This window comes from Salmo salar, chromosome ssa27 (assembly GCF_905237065.1).
Source record: "Salmo salar chromosome ssa27, Ssal_v3.1, whole genome shotgun sequence".
Taxonomy (NCBI): Eukaryota; Metazoa; Chordata; class Actinopteri; order Salmoniformes; family Salmonidae; genus Salmo; species Salmo salar.
This window is the reverse complement of record NC_059468.1, coordinates 13,598,500-13,615,673: the sequence shown is the minus strand read 5'-3', so window position 1 is coordinate 13,615,673 and position 17,174 is coordinate 13,598,500.

The window sequence follows — 17,174 nt, the reverse complement described above, 5'->3', positions numbered from 1 at the left end:
ATTGCCTAGCTTTGCCCTGCCTCTCAATCTCCTCTATGTGTGCTAGAATGTCCCCTTTCCTTGCCAACACACACACACACACACACACACACACACACACACACACACACACACACACACACACACACACACACACACACACACACACACACACACACACACACACACACACACACACACACACACACACACACACACAAAGAGAAGAGGGGAGCAGCTCTTGGCCTACATAGAAATCCCTGTGGGAAAAGGGGGAGAATCTCTGAGCCTCTTTGAGTAGCTGTTTTGTCATGTTTTATATCATTCAACTAATAAAACACAAGTCCTTTACTAAAGACTCCGGCTCCCAGAAGACCCCTGTTATAAATGTACTGTAAACACAATTGTTTGTCTTCAAAACATGTTCCTCCTTTTTATCCCCCTCCTCCTCCTCACCAATCTAGTCCTATATATGTACTGCTGTTGTTTTCTTGGTAAACACACTAGTGAAATGTATTTGTTGATGGCTATGGGAAGAAAAATTAAGAAACTGCTACTGAGTCCATTTTTGTTTCTTTTCATCAGTTTCCAAGTGAGCCTTGTCTTTGGTGGAGATATCGTGAAGAGGATTTCACTTTCATACGAATGTGTGGACAGCTTATTTGTTCGCTTTCTGAATACAGTATCATGTAATGCGGTTATCTTCTGAATTTCGATGTTTGAAATATTTTACATATAGAACACAGGGTGAACCAGATACTGTACATCTCAAAGTGTGATCTGCAGAGAGAGAGAGAGAGAGAACCTGTTTTGACACTGCGGCCCCTCAACTGTGACGAAGCGCCAGTGCTGCTCCCTCTCCTCACACATGACCGTAATCCCTCTCCGAACCCTATAAATGACACACTACATTGGTGGCAGCTGTGTTTTTGAGCATTTTTAAAGCCTGGAATAGTCTTCTGAAGTCATTACGGGACGTGACTGTGCTTGGCTACATGCTAGGCCTACTACTAGCCCCGTGGAGCCAGCATATGAAGAGGAGCGTGCACCATGTTCTCTGAGCTATCATCTCTCTCGCTGCTAGCTGTCAGACAGGCAAACAGTGAGTATTGACTGTCGCATTGCCACAATCATCCCTGGATCTATACTGAACAAAAATGTAGATGCAACAATTTAAAATATTTTACTGAGTTACAGTTCATGTAAGGAAATCAGTCAATTGAAATCAATTCATTAGGCCCTAATATATGGATTTTTCTATCTGCTGGTCACAGATACCTTAAAAAAATTGCCCTCAGGATCTCGTCTCATTATCTCCGTGCATTCAAAATTGCCATCAATAAAATGCAATTGTGTTCGTTGTCCATAGCTTATGGCTGCCCATACCATAACACCACCACCACCATGTGGCACTCTGTTCACAACGTTGACATAAGCAAACCACTCACCCACACGTTGCCATACACGTGGTCTACAATTGTGAGGACAGTTGGACATACTGCCAAACTCTCTAAAATGACATTGGAGGCGGCTTTTGGAAGAGAAATTAACATTAAATTCTCTGGCAACAGCTCTGTTGGACAATCCTGCAGTCAGCATGCCAATTGCACTCTCCCTTTGAGACATACAGTGACTTCAGAAAATATTCAGACCCCTTGATTTTTTCCCACATTTTGTTAGGTTACAGCCTTGTTCTAAATTGTATTAATTTACACACAATACCCCATAATGACAGAGCAAAAACAGGTTTTTAGACATTTTTGCTCATTTATTCAATAAAAAACCCAGAAATATCACATTTTCGTAAGTACTCAGACCCTTTACTCAGTACTTTGTTGAAGCACCTTTGGCAGCAATTGCAGCCTCTAGTCAAATCAAATCAAATGAAATGTAATTGGTCACATACTGTCACGTCCTGACCAGTATAAGGGTTAATTGTCATTTTAGTTTGGTCAGGACGTGGCAGAGGGTATTTGTTTTATGTGGTTCAGGGTGGTGTGTTAGTTAGGAGGACGTTTGATTTATTATTTCCGGGTTTTGAGTTATGGTCTATGTTGATGTATTTCTATGTGTAGTCTGGTTGATCTGTTTCTATGTTGAGTTAATTGGGGTGGACTTCCAATTGAAGGCAGCTGTGTGGTGTTGCCTTTGATTGGAAGTCCTATATTAGTTGGGTGTGTTTGTCTGTGTATTGGTGGGAGAGTGTTCCGTGTTCCGTGTTTAGTGTGTGTAAACCTAACAGGACTGTCAGTGTATCGTGCGTTCGTTTTTTGTTATTTTGTATGTTCTTTTTGGAATTTATTAAAAGTTCAAAATGAACCATCTCAACTCTGCTGCATATTGGTCCTCATTTTCCGATGATGATTTCGCCATATCGTCCTCTGACAAAGAAATCCCTGACAGAATCTCCCACCAAACCAGGACCAAGCAGCAGAGGAAGGAGCAGAGGGAATTTGGATTGGATACATGGAAGAAATGGAGCAAAGACCGGGAATGCTACCGAGGAACACGACTGGCGATTAAACCCGAGAGGCAACCCCAAGACATTTTTTTGGGGGGGCATATGGGTAGTTTGGCGGGGCAAGTTTGGAGCCCCAGGCCAAATCCCCGGACTGTTTCTCGGAGGCCAGTTAATGGACAGGTATTATGCTTCGGGGTAATGGGTGTTATGGCGAGGCCAAGTGTTTTTAGGCCAATACGCGCTATACCAGCGCCCCGCAGTTAGCAGGGGGTAGTAGGCATTCAGCCAGAAAGGGCGATGCCAGGTTTAAGCTCGAGACCGCCAGTAAGCCTCCATGGTCCTATATATCCTGTTCCCGCTCCACGCACTAGCCTAGAGGTGTGTGTTCACAAGCTGGCATATCCGGTACCAGCACCACGCACCAGGATTATAGTGCGTCAGCCCAGTCCAGTACGTCCTGTTCCCGCTCCACGCACTAGCCCTAAGGTGTGTGTTTCACAGCTGACATATCCAGTACCAGCACCACGCATCAGGCATCTAGTGCGTAAACCCAGCCTCGCCAGTCTGAAGTCGCCAGAGCTGCCCGCCAGTCAACAATCACCAGAGCTGCCCGCCAGTCAAAAGTCACCAGAGCTGCCTGCCAGTCAAAAGTCACCAGAGCTGCCCGCCAGTCAAAAGTCACCAGAGCTGCCCGCCAGTCAACAGTCGCCAGAGCTGCCCGCCAGTCAACAGTCGCCAGAGCTGCCCGCCAGTCAACAGTCGCCAGAGCTGCCCGCCAGTCAACAGTCGCCAGAGCTGCCCGCCAGTCAACAGTCGCCAGAGCTGCCCGCCAGTCAACAGTCGCCAGAGCTGCCCGCCAGTCAACAGTCGCCAGAGCTGCCCGCCAGTCAACAGTCGCCAGAGCCGCCCGCTAGTCAGAAGCCGCCAGAGTGGCCAGACTGCCCGGAACTGCCGGAGTGGCCAGACTGCCCGGAACTGCCGGAGTGGCCAGACTGCCCGGAACTGCCGGAGTGGCCAGACTGCCCGGAACTGCCGGAGTGGCCAGACTGCCCGGAACTGCCGGAGTGGCCAGACTGCCCGGAACTGCCGGAGTGGCCAGACTGCCCGGAGCTGCCGGAGCTGCCAGACTGCCCGGAGCTGCCGGAGCTGCCAGACTGCCCGGAGCTGCCGGAGCTGCCAGACTGCCCGGAGCTACCGGAGCTGCCAGACTGCCGGAGCTGCCGGAGCTGCCAGACTGCCCGGAGCTGCCAGAGTGCCCCGAGCTGCCAGAGTGGCCCGACTGCCCCGAGCTGCCAGACTGCCCCGAGCTGCCAGACTGCCCCGAGCTGCCAGACTGGCCAGACTGCCCCGAGCTGCCAGAGTGGCCCGAGCTGCCAGAGTGGCCCGACTGCCCCGAGCTGCCAGAGTGGCCCGACTGCCCCGAGCTGCCAGAGTGGCCCGACTGCCCCGAGCTGCCAGACTGCCCCGAGCTGCCAGAGTGGCCCGACTGCCCCGAGCTGCCAGACTGGCCCGACTGCCCCCCGGGTCTGCCAGAGTGGCCCGACGGCCTGGAACGACCAGAACCGGAGCCACCTCCAGATATAGGTGGGTTGGGGAGGGGGGGTGTAGCACAGTGCCGTCGTTGACGGCAGCCACCCTCCCTTCCCTCCCTTTAGTAGGGGGACTTTTTGTTTTGTTGTTGTTTGGGGTTGTTTTTCTTGTTTTTCTTAAGGTGCTTCCGGGGTTAGCACCTTTAAGGGGGGGTACTGTCACGTCCTGGCCAGTATAAGGGTTAATTGTCATTTTAGTTTGGTCAGGACGTGGCAGAGGGTATTTGTTTTATGTGGTTCAGGGTGGTGTGTTAGTTAGGAGGGCGTTTGATTTATTATTTCCGGGTTTTGAGTTATGGTCTATATTGATGTATTTCTATGTGTAGTCTGGTTGATCTGTTTCTATGTTGAGTTAATTGGGGTGGACTTCCAATTGAAGGCAGCTGTGTGGTGTTGCCTTTGATTAGAAGTCCTATATTATTTGGGTGTGTTTGTCTGTCTATTGGTGGGAGATTGTTCCGTGTTTAGTGTGTGTAAACCTAACAGGACTGTCAGTGTATCGTGCGTTCGTTTTTTGTTATTTTGTATGTTCGTTTTGGAATTTATTAAAAGTTCAAAATGAACCATCTCAACTCTGCTGCATATTGGTCCTCATTTTCCGATGATGATTTCGCCATATCGTCCTCCGACGAAGAAATCCCTGACACATACTGTACACGTGATTAGCAGATGTTATTGCGGGTGTAGCGAAATGCTTGTGCTTCTAGCTCCGACAGTGCAGTAATATCTAACAAGTAATATCTAACAAATTACACAACATATACCCAATACACACAAATCTAAGAAGGAATGAATTAAGACTATATACCTATGGACGAGCGATGTTAGAGCGGAACGGACTAAGAAACTGAATAGTATAGAATACAGTACAGAAACTCAGCTAAAAAAGAAACGCCCCTTTTTCAGGACCCTGTCTTTCTAAGATAATTTGTAAAAATCAAAATAACTTCAGGCCAGCTCCACGAAGATTCTTGGGGGTTCCAAACTTCTTTCATTTAAGAATGATGGAGGCCACTGTGTTCTTGGGGACCTTTAAAAAAAAAAGTTTTATTTAACTTTTATTTAACTAGACAAGTCAGTTAAGAACAAATTATTATTTACAATGACAGCCTACCGGGGAACAGTGGGTTAAATGCCTTGTTCAGGGGCAGAACAACAGATTTTTACCTTGACAGCTCAGGGATTCAATCCAGCAACCATTTCGGTTACTGTCCCAATGCTCTAACCACTAGGCTTCCTGCTGCCCCTACAATGCTGCAGACATTTTTGGTAGCCTTCCCCAGATCTGTGCCTCGACACAATCACATCTCGGAGCTCTACAGACAATTCCTTGAACCACATGGCTTGGTTTTTGCTCTGACATGCACTGTCAACTATGGGACCTTATATATATATATATATACAGGTGTGTGCCTTTCCAAATCATGTCCAATCAATTGAATTTACCATAGGTGGACTCCAATTAAGTTGTAGAAACATCTCAAGGATGATCAATGGATACAGGATTTACCTGATTTCAATTTTCAGTCTCATAGCAAAGGGTCTGAGTACTTATGGAAATAATGTATTTCTGTTTTTGTTTAACCTGTTATGGCTAGGGGGCAGTATTTTCACAGCTGGATAAAAAACGTACCCGATTTAATCTGGTTACTACTCCTGCCCAGTAACTAGAATATGCATATAATTATTGGCTTTGGATAGAAAACACCCTAAAGTTTCTAAAACTGTTTGAATGGTGTCTGTGAGTATAACAGAACTCATATGGCAGGCAAAAACCTGAGAAGATTTCATGCAGGAAGTGGCCTGTCTGACAAGGTGTCGTTCTTCTTGTCTCTGTTTATTGAAGAGTGAGGATCTTAGCTGTCCCGTGACACTTCCTACGGCTGCCATAGGTTCTCAGAAGGCGGCAAAATACTGAATCGTGGCTTTGCAGGCTCTGGCTGAAAAAAAGTAGCACGTTTGGGTAGTGGCTGGTTACAGTACTGTGAGACTCAGGCTCGTGCCCGCGTCGACCGAAAGCTTTGTTTTCTTTCCTCTGTTTAGCTAAATGGACATTCCCGGTCGGAATATTATCGCTTTTTTACGAGAAAAATGGCATAAAAATGGATTTTAAACAGCGGTTGACATGCTTCGAAGTACGGTAATGGAATATTTCGATTTTTTTTGTTACGAATTGCGCCATGGCGCGACCCTGATTTACCATTTCGGATAGTGTCTGGGACGCACGAACAAAACGCCGCTATTCGGATATAACGATGGATTATTTTGGACCAAACCAACATTTGTTATTGAAGTAGCAGTCCTGGGAGTGCATTCTGACGAAGACAACAAAAGGTAATCAAACTTTTATAATAGTAAATCTGATATTGGTGAGTGCTAAACTTGCCGGGTGTCTAAATAGCTAGCCTGTGATGGCTGGGCTATGTACTTAGAATATTGCAAAATGTGCTTTCACCAAAAAGCTATTTTAAAATCGGACATATCGAGTGCATAGAGGAGTTCTGTATCTATAATTCTTAAAATAATTGTTATGCTTTTTGTGAACGTTTATCGTGAGTAATTTAGTAAATTGTTAGCAAATTCCCCGGAAGTATGCTAGTTCTGAACGTCACATGCTAATGTAAAAAGCTGTTTTTTGATATAAATATGAACTTGATTGAACAAAACATGCATGTATTGTATAACATAATGTCCTAGGTTTGTCATCTGATGAAGATCATCAAAGGTTAGTGCTGCATTTAGCTGTCTTCTGGGTTTTTGTGACATTATATGCTAGCTTGAAAAATGGGTGTCTGATTATTTCTGGCTTGGTAATCTGCTGACATAATCTAATGTTTTGCTTTCGCTGTAAATCCTTTTTGAAATCGGACAGTGTGGTTAGATAAAGGAGAGTCTTGTCTTTAAAATGCTGTGAAATAGTCATATGTTTGAAAAATTGAAGTTTTTGTATTTTTGAGGAATTTGTAATTCGCGCCACGCCTATCATTGGATATTGGAGCAGGTGTTCCGCTAGCGGAACGTCTAGATGTAAGAGGTTAATACATTTGCCAACATTTCTTAAAGCTGTTTTTGCTTTGTCATTATGGGGTATTGTGTGTAGATTGCTGAAGGTTTTGTATTTATTCCATTTTAGAATAACGCTGTAACGTAACAATATCGAAAAGCTCTCACTGCTGCTCGATCAGCGTACTTTTCCAACCTGATGAGGAGTATAAAAACAATGACTTATTTTTTTATAAAGCAAACTAAAAAGCAGCATTCCCCAAGTGATGATGGCCTTCACTGAAGCAGTGATAAATTCATGAACTTTATCAACGAAAAGATCACAATCATTAGAAAGCAAGTTGTCCTGAGTCTGTACACAACAGCCAGGACCTCAGATCAATGGAGACACTATGTTGAACATAATAAATGGCTCCCTATCCTCCGGATCTGTACAAAACTCACTAAAAGCAAAACCTTGACCGGAAAATGTAAAAAACTATTGGTCTATATCGAATCTCCCATTCCTCAACAACAACAAAAAAAATGAAAAGCTGTTGCTCAGCAACTCACTGCTTTCCTGAAGACAAATCATGTATATGAAACGCTCCAGTCTGGGTTTAGACACAACCATAGTACTGAGCCCACACTCGCGAAGGTGGTAATTACCTTTTAATGGTGTCAGTCCCTAATTTGTTTACGAGGACAAGTTCTTGCCTGGTTTGGATCTTATCCGTCGGAAAGATATCAGAAGAAGAAGAAGTAGTATCTTGGGGGCTCGCATAAACACGGATGCCGGCGCTGGCTGGGGTGATTGATCTCACAACCGATGCATTTTTCACGTATATACTCTCCAATCACCACGTTTAAAAGTGTGGCTACAAAGGCCTTGATGGTGTCCACAAAAATAGTACTGACCACCCCATCAAACACATCCTCAGGCTGTGTACATGTAGGGGGTGTCGGGGGTCTTGGCTGGGGGGAGTAGAATGGTTGGCTGCGAGGCATAGAGTCTTTAGGGTCTGGCCCCCATGACGTATCGGAGTCCAGGTACGTTGTAGGAATATCCATGGTATATGCTGAAATGAAGAACCGGAGGCTTTAAGGGACCTCCTTTTATTGTTGAACCAGGCCTTTGGGGGTCAGGGCGTCGTTAACGCAGCCGCGTACTTAGTTTTCTTCAGGGGCTGACCCTTCTGAGGATGACCCTTCTTGGGGTTCCTTTGAATCATAATCCTCAGGATTCGTACATATTATGCACTTCCTTAGCCGAGCAATGCTCTGCCACTGTTGGCTCTGTACAAAAAGAACATCCAACAACTCTAACATGTTCAATTCCATTAGATCCCAACTTTTAAAAGGAATAAGCATGCGCAACCTAAAATCCCCAGTCAGGCCACCATCACGAATGTTTTGGTTGCGGGTTTCCTCGTTGCTGATATAGAACTCCACGCATCCACAAGGAAGTCCATTCTTTCTCTGTATTTTCACCCTGTGAAATACTCTTCCTGAGGAGTCTGGGGTACCTTCCCAATGGGTCTCGTAGCCCGTGAGCAAGCTATACCCCTTTGTGATAACTCTCAGTTCGGGACACAAAACCTTGCGAAAAACCGACCAGTCTACAGCCCCGTAGTCCACTCCTAAAGTCTGGTCTGTATATTCTCCACCTTCGGCTACGGTATAGAGTTTCACTCTACGGGCCGGGTAATCAAACTGATACCCCCAGTGCTGTCCATTAGACATCATCACTTGATCTTTCAGTGCAGTTGCGGGCGGTATTTGGGTTCTATACACACATAGGAACCGCTTTTTTGGCGCATCGTATATTGTTGCTTTATACTGGGCCTTCTCTCTATGTTTCAGCCGCAGTCCTGCTTCCGTTGTTACGGTCATCACTGCTTTACCAAAATCCATGTTTATTTTTAAAATCTTGTTTAGTGTTCTGGGGCCGCATGTGTCTGGGTCTTATTTATAAGTCGTCTGCCTCCAACACAATCCCCCCCCCCCCCCCGGACATTCCTACTTATAGACAACAACCCTAAGAGCAATAAAATAGGTGGGGTGTGGGGCCATCCTCTTTGAAATGTTCAAACACAACCCCCCCAGTTCAATGAGGTCCCTACACATCAATCATCATGACAACTTCAAAGGAATAGATGCAATATAGATATAAAATAACACACACTCTAACACGTGACAGAACAGGATGCAACTATATGGCCCTAACCACGTGACACCTTCCCGCCAGGATGGCCTGACCGGATGCCCTTATTTGGGCATGTACGCACCATCCGGACATAGGGTCATAAATCACGATTTTGACCGATGCCGTCTACTTTATTCTCTCTGCTCCTCTATGTGGCGTCTGCCTAGTCTTAACTTTCCTATAGTTGAAGTTCTACTCTCCGAACCTTATAAACAGCACGTTACAGTTGAAAGCGTTTGAATGAAAACCAAAAACAAGCATTTTTTTCTTAGATGGGTCCATGTACTACCTATACCCATTTTCTTCCGTTTTGTCCCTATTGAACACGCCCCTGGGTTGAAGTCATTGAAATACTATGAGCATTTGCACGAGTCTACCTGGAGTGCCAGATGGAAGAATGTATGCAGAATTTATCTCGAAACCAGTGCTAAGATACAGTCCGCAAAAAAAAACATTAAAAAAAAACGCAAGGCTTGACTTCCTTAGCAATCATCTCTCTCTGCCAACGAGCCAAGTCAGCACTCAGCAAGACACTGCAGACATCTCCCAAAACATGTCGTATGACCTTGTTGTCCAGCCTGCGGGTGAATTATCTCACTCCCTCCCTCCCCTCCCCTCCTTCCTCCACCCCCTCTCCGGCCTTTAAAACGGGGGCTGGAGAGGAGTTTTATTGCTAAGTGGGCCCGGGCACGGTAAAGAGCCAGATGACGGTGTTTAATGGGACCATTAACAATGGGATAGAAAATCAATACAGAGAGGTAGAGAGGAGGTGCATCTCTGTCACGGTGATGTGTAGTTAGTGCCTGATTGTTCTCAGGCTGAGATCTGGCCTCACTCCCAAAGCCTGGCCGTTGTAATGTTGTAATGTACTCTGCTCCGACGCAATTAAATTGAGTCCCCCCTTTAGGCGTGGTGGTGGTGGAGAGAGTGGAGGCCTGTAAACATATTTAACAATATAAAAAGGGCATTTTCTTTTGGATTAGATCTAGAATTTTTATTCAAACTTTGTTTTGGGATGTCTGTGTGAGCTGAATATTTGACAAGGTAGATCTTTGTGATGGTTAGATTTATTTATGTTTATCTTTTTCATGGGTTTACACACTCATTCATAGTTAAATGTCAAAACTCGGTAAAGATGTATTACATAGAAAAACATGAACAAGTCCATTTCTTTGCAAAGTTTTGCTATCGAGATATTAATCTGTGCCTCAACTTCTGTCCCTATCAAGCATGTTTTACAAATACATTTCTACCTAACTATAAATTGAGGCAGATGCCTAACTAAGTCGATGCAGAAAATGCACCGAACAAAAGGAAGAAACACTCAAGCGTTGATCAGAATACATTTTCAGGTAAACACACCACAAAAATATCATGGACTCTTCGCCATTCCAAAACAGTCAGTTCCAGCTGCCCTTCCCTTCTGCTGCATCTAATAGACAGAGAAGTGTGTGTAAGAAGTGTTTCAGCCTCCAACCCCCCTTGTGTGTGTGCTGATTGACAGGCCTTACCTTCCTAATGGAACGGTGAAGGCAGCCGGATGGCACCACTGAGTTTGCCGGGGGGGTTCCCCCTCAGGCTAGCACAACGATGATGACTACAGAAGGCAAACAGAGACAGGCACCATCCAAATGAAGAGGGGTAGTTGGCAGATACACTCAGTGAATACTGTTTGTTGATGAGGCTACTGAGCCTTCTCTCTCTCGCTCTGTGTGTGTTTGCAATGCAGTATAGCCCTTTGGGACCCTCTTCCCCTGCTGCCACATCTTATTTGGGGCTTGGGTTTTGTAAATGAGAATAACAACTCAAGGAAACAAGACTATTGCTCTTGCTCTGTCTCTCCATCTTTCTCTCACATACACACAAACTCTCACCCCACCCCATCACTGATTCCCTCACTCACCCCCTACCACCTCTCTCCTTGTCCTCCCCCCAATAGTAAAGGATTTTGTTTTTATCTCTGTCTGTGGCTGTATAGTTTTGCTGGTGTGAAGGATAAACAGCATCAGCTAACTACTTCCTGGGCAGTTGCCAGTGTCTTGCTCACTCATCCGCTGTGTAGGAGACTGTGGGAAACTCGGATCCACATGGGGAGGTCGGATGGTTCTCTGCAATGCATGCTGGGAGTGAGGGGGTGTTCTTGCACCTTTGTTTTGAATCACTGGAATGACCCAGGGAAAGTGTTCAGTGGAGATTTGTAAACAAAAGTCTGCATTGGACAGTAACTAACTACATCTAGCACGTTGGTTTGTAGCCTATCCAGCACTGTTTCAAAGGTGGCTAGCGAGTCATTCCCTCCTCCCAATTGATCAACGCACAGCAACAATATAACACATCTATGGTAATAATAGGTCACCACATGAAGTGTTCACTTCCAAAGCCACATACCAATTATTTTTTTTGTGCCCTTCTCTTTCTAAAAAGTCACTTCCTCTCTTCCTGATCCCTCTCGCACCAAAGAACTCAAATGGCTTATCAGAATCCTTTCACTCTCTCTCTTTCCTTTCCCTTTTCTCACTCCAAGCCCCACTTATAGAAACTCATCCGGCCTCTCTCCCATCTCCTACTGTTCACAGTAGGGTGTGTTTTTCATCAGGATGTCAGTCATGTGTATGGTCTGATTGATGGAACAGATTCGGTTTAGTTTCCTGAAAGCTTTATAGCTATCATGGTCCTTTATTTCTCTCAATGACCCCAACTGACACACTCAAACAACAGCAAATTGCTTAATTTAATGAAATGCATATGCCCATGTCCAGTATTGGGGAGTAGTGAACTACATGTAGTTCAATTAGTAATTGAACTACAAATCTTAGTAGTGTGTTACTTTTTTAACATGAAGCGGTATAGCTAACTCCTGGAACACCACACCACTTTTTTTGCTCAAATATAATATTTTTTGGACATTTTAGTCATTTAGCAGACGCTCTTATCCAGAGCGACTTACAGTAGTGAATGCATACATTTCATTTCATACAATTTTTTTCTTCTTCGTACTTGTGTGAAGCAGTGGCTGTCAGTGCCGTTTAAGAGAAGGTAGGAAGATTTTTTTTAATGAGCATGGCCTTATTTCTATGACAGCATATTAGATGACAGTCATTCATATTCCATTCACCCAGCTCAATGTAACATCGATAGGTTTAGGTTACTACATTCTAGACCTATCTGCTGCCTTTGATACTGTGAACAATCAGATCCTCCTCTCCACCCTCTCCGAGTTGGGCATCTCCGGCACGGCCCACGCTTGGATTGCGTCCTACCTGACAGGTCGCTCCTACCAGGTGGCGTGGCGAGAATCTGTCTCCGCACCATGCGCTCTCACCACTGGTGTCCCCCAGGGCTCTGTTCTAGGCCCTCTCCTATTCTCGCTATACACCAAGTCACTTGGCTCTGTCATATCCTCACATGGTCTCTCCTATCATTGCTATGCAGACGCAACACAATTAATCTTCTCCTTTCCCCCTTCTGATAACCAGGCGGCGAATCGCATCTCTGCATGTCTGTCAGACATATCAGTGTGGATGACGGATCACCACCTCAAGCTGAACCTCGGCAAGACGGAGCTGCTCTTCCTCCCGGGGAAGGACTGCCCGTTCCATGATCTCGCCATCACGGTTGACAACTCCCTTGTGTCCTCCTCCCAGAGTGCTAAGAACCTTGGCGTGATCCTGGACAACACCCTGTCGTTCTCCACTAACATCAAGGCGCTGACCCGATCCTGTAGGTTCATGCTCTACAACATTCGCAGAGTACGACCCTGCCTCACACAGGAAGCGGCGCAGGCCCTAATCCAGGCACTTGTCATCTCCCGTCTGGATTACTGCAACTCGCTGTTGGCTGGGCTCCCTGCCTGTGCCATTAAACCCCTACAATTCATCCAGAACGCCGCAGCCCATCTGGTGTTCAACCTTCCCAAGTTCTCTCACGTCACCCCGCTCCTCCGCTCTCTCCACTGGCTTCCAGTTGAAGCTCGCATCCGCTACAAGACCATGGTGATTGCCTACGGAGCTGTGAAGGGAACGGCACCTCCATACCTTCAGGCTCTGATCAGGCCCTACACCCAAACAAGGGCACTGTGTTCATCCACCTCTGGCCTGCTGGCCCCCCTACCTCTGAGGAAGCACAGTTCCCGCTCAGCCCAGTCAAAACTGTTCACTGCTCTGGCACCCCAATGGTGGAACAAGCTCCCTCACGACGCCAGGACAGCAGAGTCAATCACCACCTTCCGGAGACACCTGAAACCCCACCTCTTTAAGGAATACCTAGGATAGGATAAAGTAATCCTTCTAACCCCCCCCCTTAAAAGATTTAGATGCACTATTGTAAAGTGGTTGTTCCACTGGATATCATAAGGTGAATGCACCAATTTGTAAGTCGCTCTGGATAAGAGCGTCTGCTAAATGACTTAAATGTAATGTAATAAATGTAAATGTACATGATACTCAAATTTTCCATATAGCCATCATGAGGTTGCTACAACCTAGCCTATGAATGTAAGTTTACACGGTAGATGCACAGGTGAAGAGAAAAATGTGAGTAATCAAGGTGACCGACAGTGACACATTTAATACTACCTTGCACACGCTTGCCTGCATCTAGCTGATCTAGGGTGTAATTATTAGTCCAACATGTGCAAACGAGAGTTTCTGTTTGACAAATTCAGGTATGTTTGGTTTGGGATGAGTTGGACTGCAGAGTGAAGGAAAAGCAGCCAATAAGTGCTCAGCATATGTGGGAACTCCTTCAAAACAGTTGGTAAAACATTCCAGGTGAAGCTGGTTGAGAGAATGCCAAGAGTGTGTGTAACAGTGTAGGTTCCATCCCTCTCTTCGCCCCAACCTGGGCTCGAACCAGGGACCCTTGCACACATCAACAACTGACACCCACGAAGCATCGTTACCCATCGCGCCACAAAAGCCGCGGCCCTTGCAACGCAAGGGGAACAACCACTTCAGGTCTCAGAGCGAGTGACGTCACTGATTGAAACGCTATTAGCGCGGACCACCGCTAACTAACTAGCCATTTCACATCGGTTACATGTGCAAAGCTGTCATCAAGGCAGAGGGTGGCTACTTTGAAGAATCTCAAATATAAAATATATTTTGATTTGTTTAACACTTTTTTGGTTACTACATGATTCCATATGTGCTATTTCATAGTTTTGATGTCTTCAGTATTATTCTACAATGTAGAAAATAGTAAAAATAAAGAAAAACCTAAGTAGGAGGTGTGTCCAAAACTTTTGACTGCTACTGTATATAATTTCTATAGCTAGCTAGCTCTCTTGCTCACTCTCTTACTTACTTCTCCTTCATTTTTGAAGAAATGAATTTGTTCAAACTGTTCAATGATTGTCTTTCTCTCTCTGAGTCAACTACTTATGCGTTAAGTACTTGATTCATTCTCTGATCCTTGGGTGGACAACATGTCAGTTCATGCTGCAAGAGCTCTGAGAGGTTTGAGGAAGTCCTCCGGTAGTTAACATAATTACTGTGTAAGTGAGGGTGAGAATCAAGAGTGTTCTAGGTTTTGTATTGAAGTCAATGTACCCAGAGGAGGACGGAAGCTAGCTGTCTTCCGGCTACACCATGGTACTACCCTACAGAGTGCTGTTGAGGCTACTGTAGACCTTCACTGCAAAGCAGTATGTTTAAATCAATTATTTGGTGGTTTGAATATATTTAGTATATTTCTATCTAAAAAGCATAACTTTTATGAATGGTTCCCTTTTTATTTTTCTGAAACTCACTGATGATGTTCCTTCCCTTAACAGGAGTGATCTGACCTTGCAATTTGTATTCTATGATGTTTTAGATTGAAATATGATACATTTTCATGTAGTTTGGATGTAGTGAACGACTTTTTTAAAGTAACTTTAGTGAAGTATACTATGTTTTTCTTAAGGGTACCTTTAGTATAGAATAACTTCTCCCAGTGTGAAGTAATTGGTAGCTTGGTAAACTATCTTTTCAGAGTAGTTTCCTCAACACTACCCATGTCCATGGAGAAAAAAGCATCCCAACTCCAGATCTTTTATTGTAAAAAATGTATATTTTGCTGCATTCAATCCGAATAATGAGCTATTCTGTATTCGTTACGCTAGCATACAATCAACGCAGCATCCAATCAATGCGATTCCCAATTGACACAGACTAAGTTTCCAGGGAAATGTAGTTTTAATCTCTGCTCTCCCATGTGCTAATCTGTCAAACCCTCTTTTCATCATTTCACCAAATTCCATCTGCATCGCTCCAATACAACACCTGGAGTCTGTTGCATTGAAAACTGAAAATTCTAAAAACGTGACAGAAAATTTAGAGGGAGAAAAAGTCTTAGTTTGATACTGCCTTGGCAACTGATGCCAAATTCTTGATTCGGCCTCTTGGGTTTTGAAGGGGGGAAATTATATGAAACTTCATTGGATTGTGTCCCGAGTGCATTATCGACAAATTCTGTGTTTTCTAGGACAATGAAACACAAAATAGAATTCCACAATTTTTTTACGAGTCGATTTGGTTTTGCAAATTAACACAATTTGTAATCTGTAAACCTTTTCTCTTTTCTCTCTTTCCTATCTTTTCATGTTTTACTTTTATTTCCTCTCATCTTAGCTTTACCTCTAATTCTTTGTTTCTTCCCTCCCTGTCACTATCTCTTCTCATCCCTCTCACCTGTTATACTCCTCATTTTCTCTCTGTCTTTTAGCTTCCTCTACACGCAACATATTTATACAATATATTTTCTACCCAACGAAATGGTCCCGCAATGTAGCATTGTTGGATTATATCCAATAGCGTCTCATCAAATAAGGAACCACATCATTTTCTAGTGCTATAGTGGATCCCTGCTGGCCTTACATCATTAAGAAAGCCCAGCACCTGTCATGTCCTCCAAACAATAATAACATGAGGTTAATTTGGTTATTGTGAGTATGAAGAACCATTTCCTAACGACCTGCGGGCTATGATAATAGGAGCATCAGCAACGTCACCCAGTTGATTGTTGTGGTAACCGGGCCAACCATCCAAGCATGCTGCCCCCGACTGCCATCTGATGGCTTGGCCCAAATAACGCAAACCCACACACACACATGCCTCAACAGACACACACATGCCTCAACAGACACAAACATGCCTCAACAGACACACACATGCCTCAACAGACACAAACATGCCTCAACAGACACACACATGCCTCAACAGATACAGAAATGCCTCAACAGATACACAAATGCCTCAACAGATAAACACAAGCATAATAACAAAAATAGAAACACTGCTTAGAGCAGGGATGGTCACCTTTGATGGCAGTTGGGGGCACAAAAAAATCTGAACTCATCATGGGGGGCCGCAGTGGCTCACGGGTGTGCGTACCCACATCCGTGCTCACACATTTAGCCCTGGCCTTTTGGTGGCCCTAACCAACATTTTATTTTCCCCCACCTTAAGAGCAAAATATTTTAGCTGCAACCCTACAATTTTAGAGTTAACTGCCTGCAATACTACACATTTTGCCATGCGGTGTAGAGAAAATGTTGCACTTTTAAAGAAAGTTTTCTGCAAATCTAGAAATCTTTCCATGGGAGAGAAGATTTAGCAATTTTATATCTCATTTCATGCAATTCTTCCAATTTTGCCATGGGGTTGAGAGAAAAATGTGCTGTTTTAAAGCATATTTCCTGAATCCCTAGCTGTTTATTCCCTCATGAAAACCTGGACATTTTTGGAAAGGTTTCTGGAAATTTGCAAAATCGCCCAAGTCCTTATAGTGGGTTTGGCTACGGGGGAGGCTCCTCGTTCCTCCCCACCCCTAATGTCCCTTCACACTATGTCAATGTTAGGGAGAGTGTAATTTTGGACATAAAAATAATCATCCAGGTGATCATACATTGTTTACTGTGGGCAGGGCCACCGAACTAAAGGCTTTTCTGAAGAGGGTGCTGGCTGAGGCTAAAACT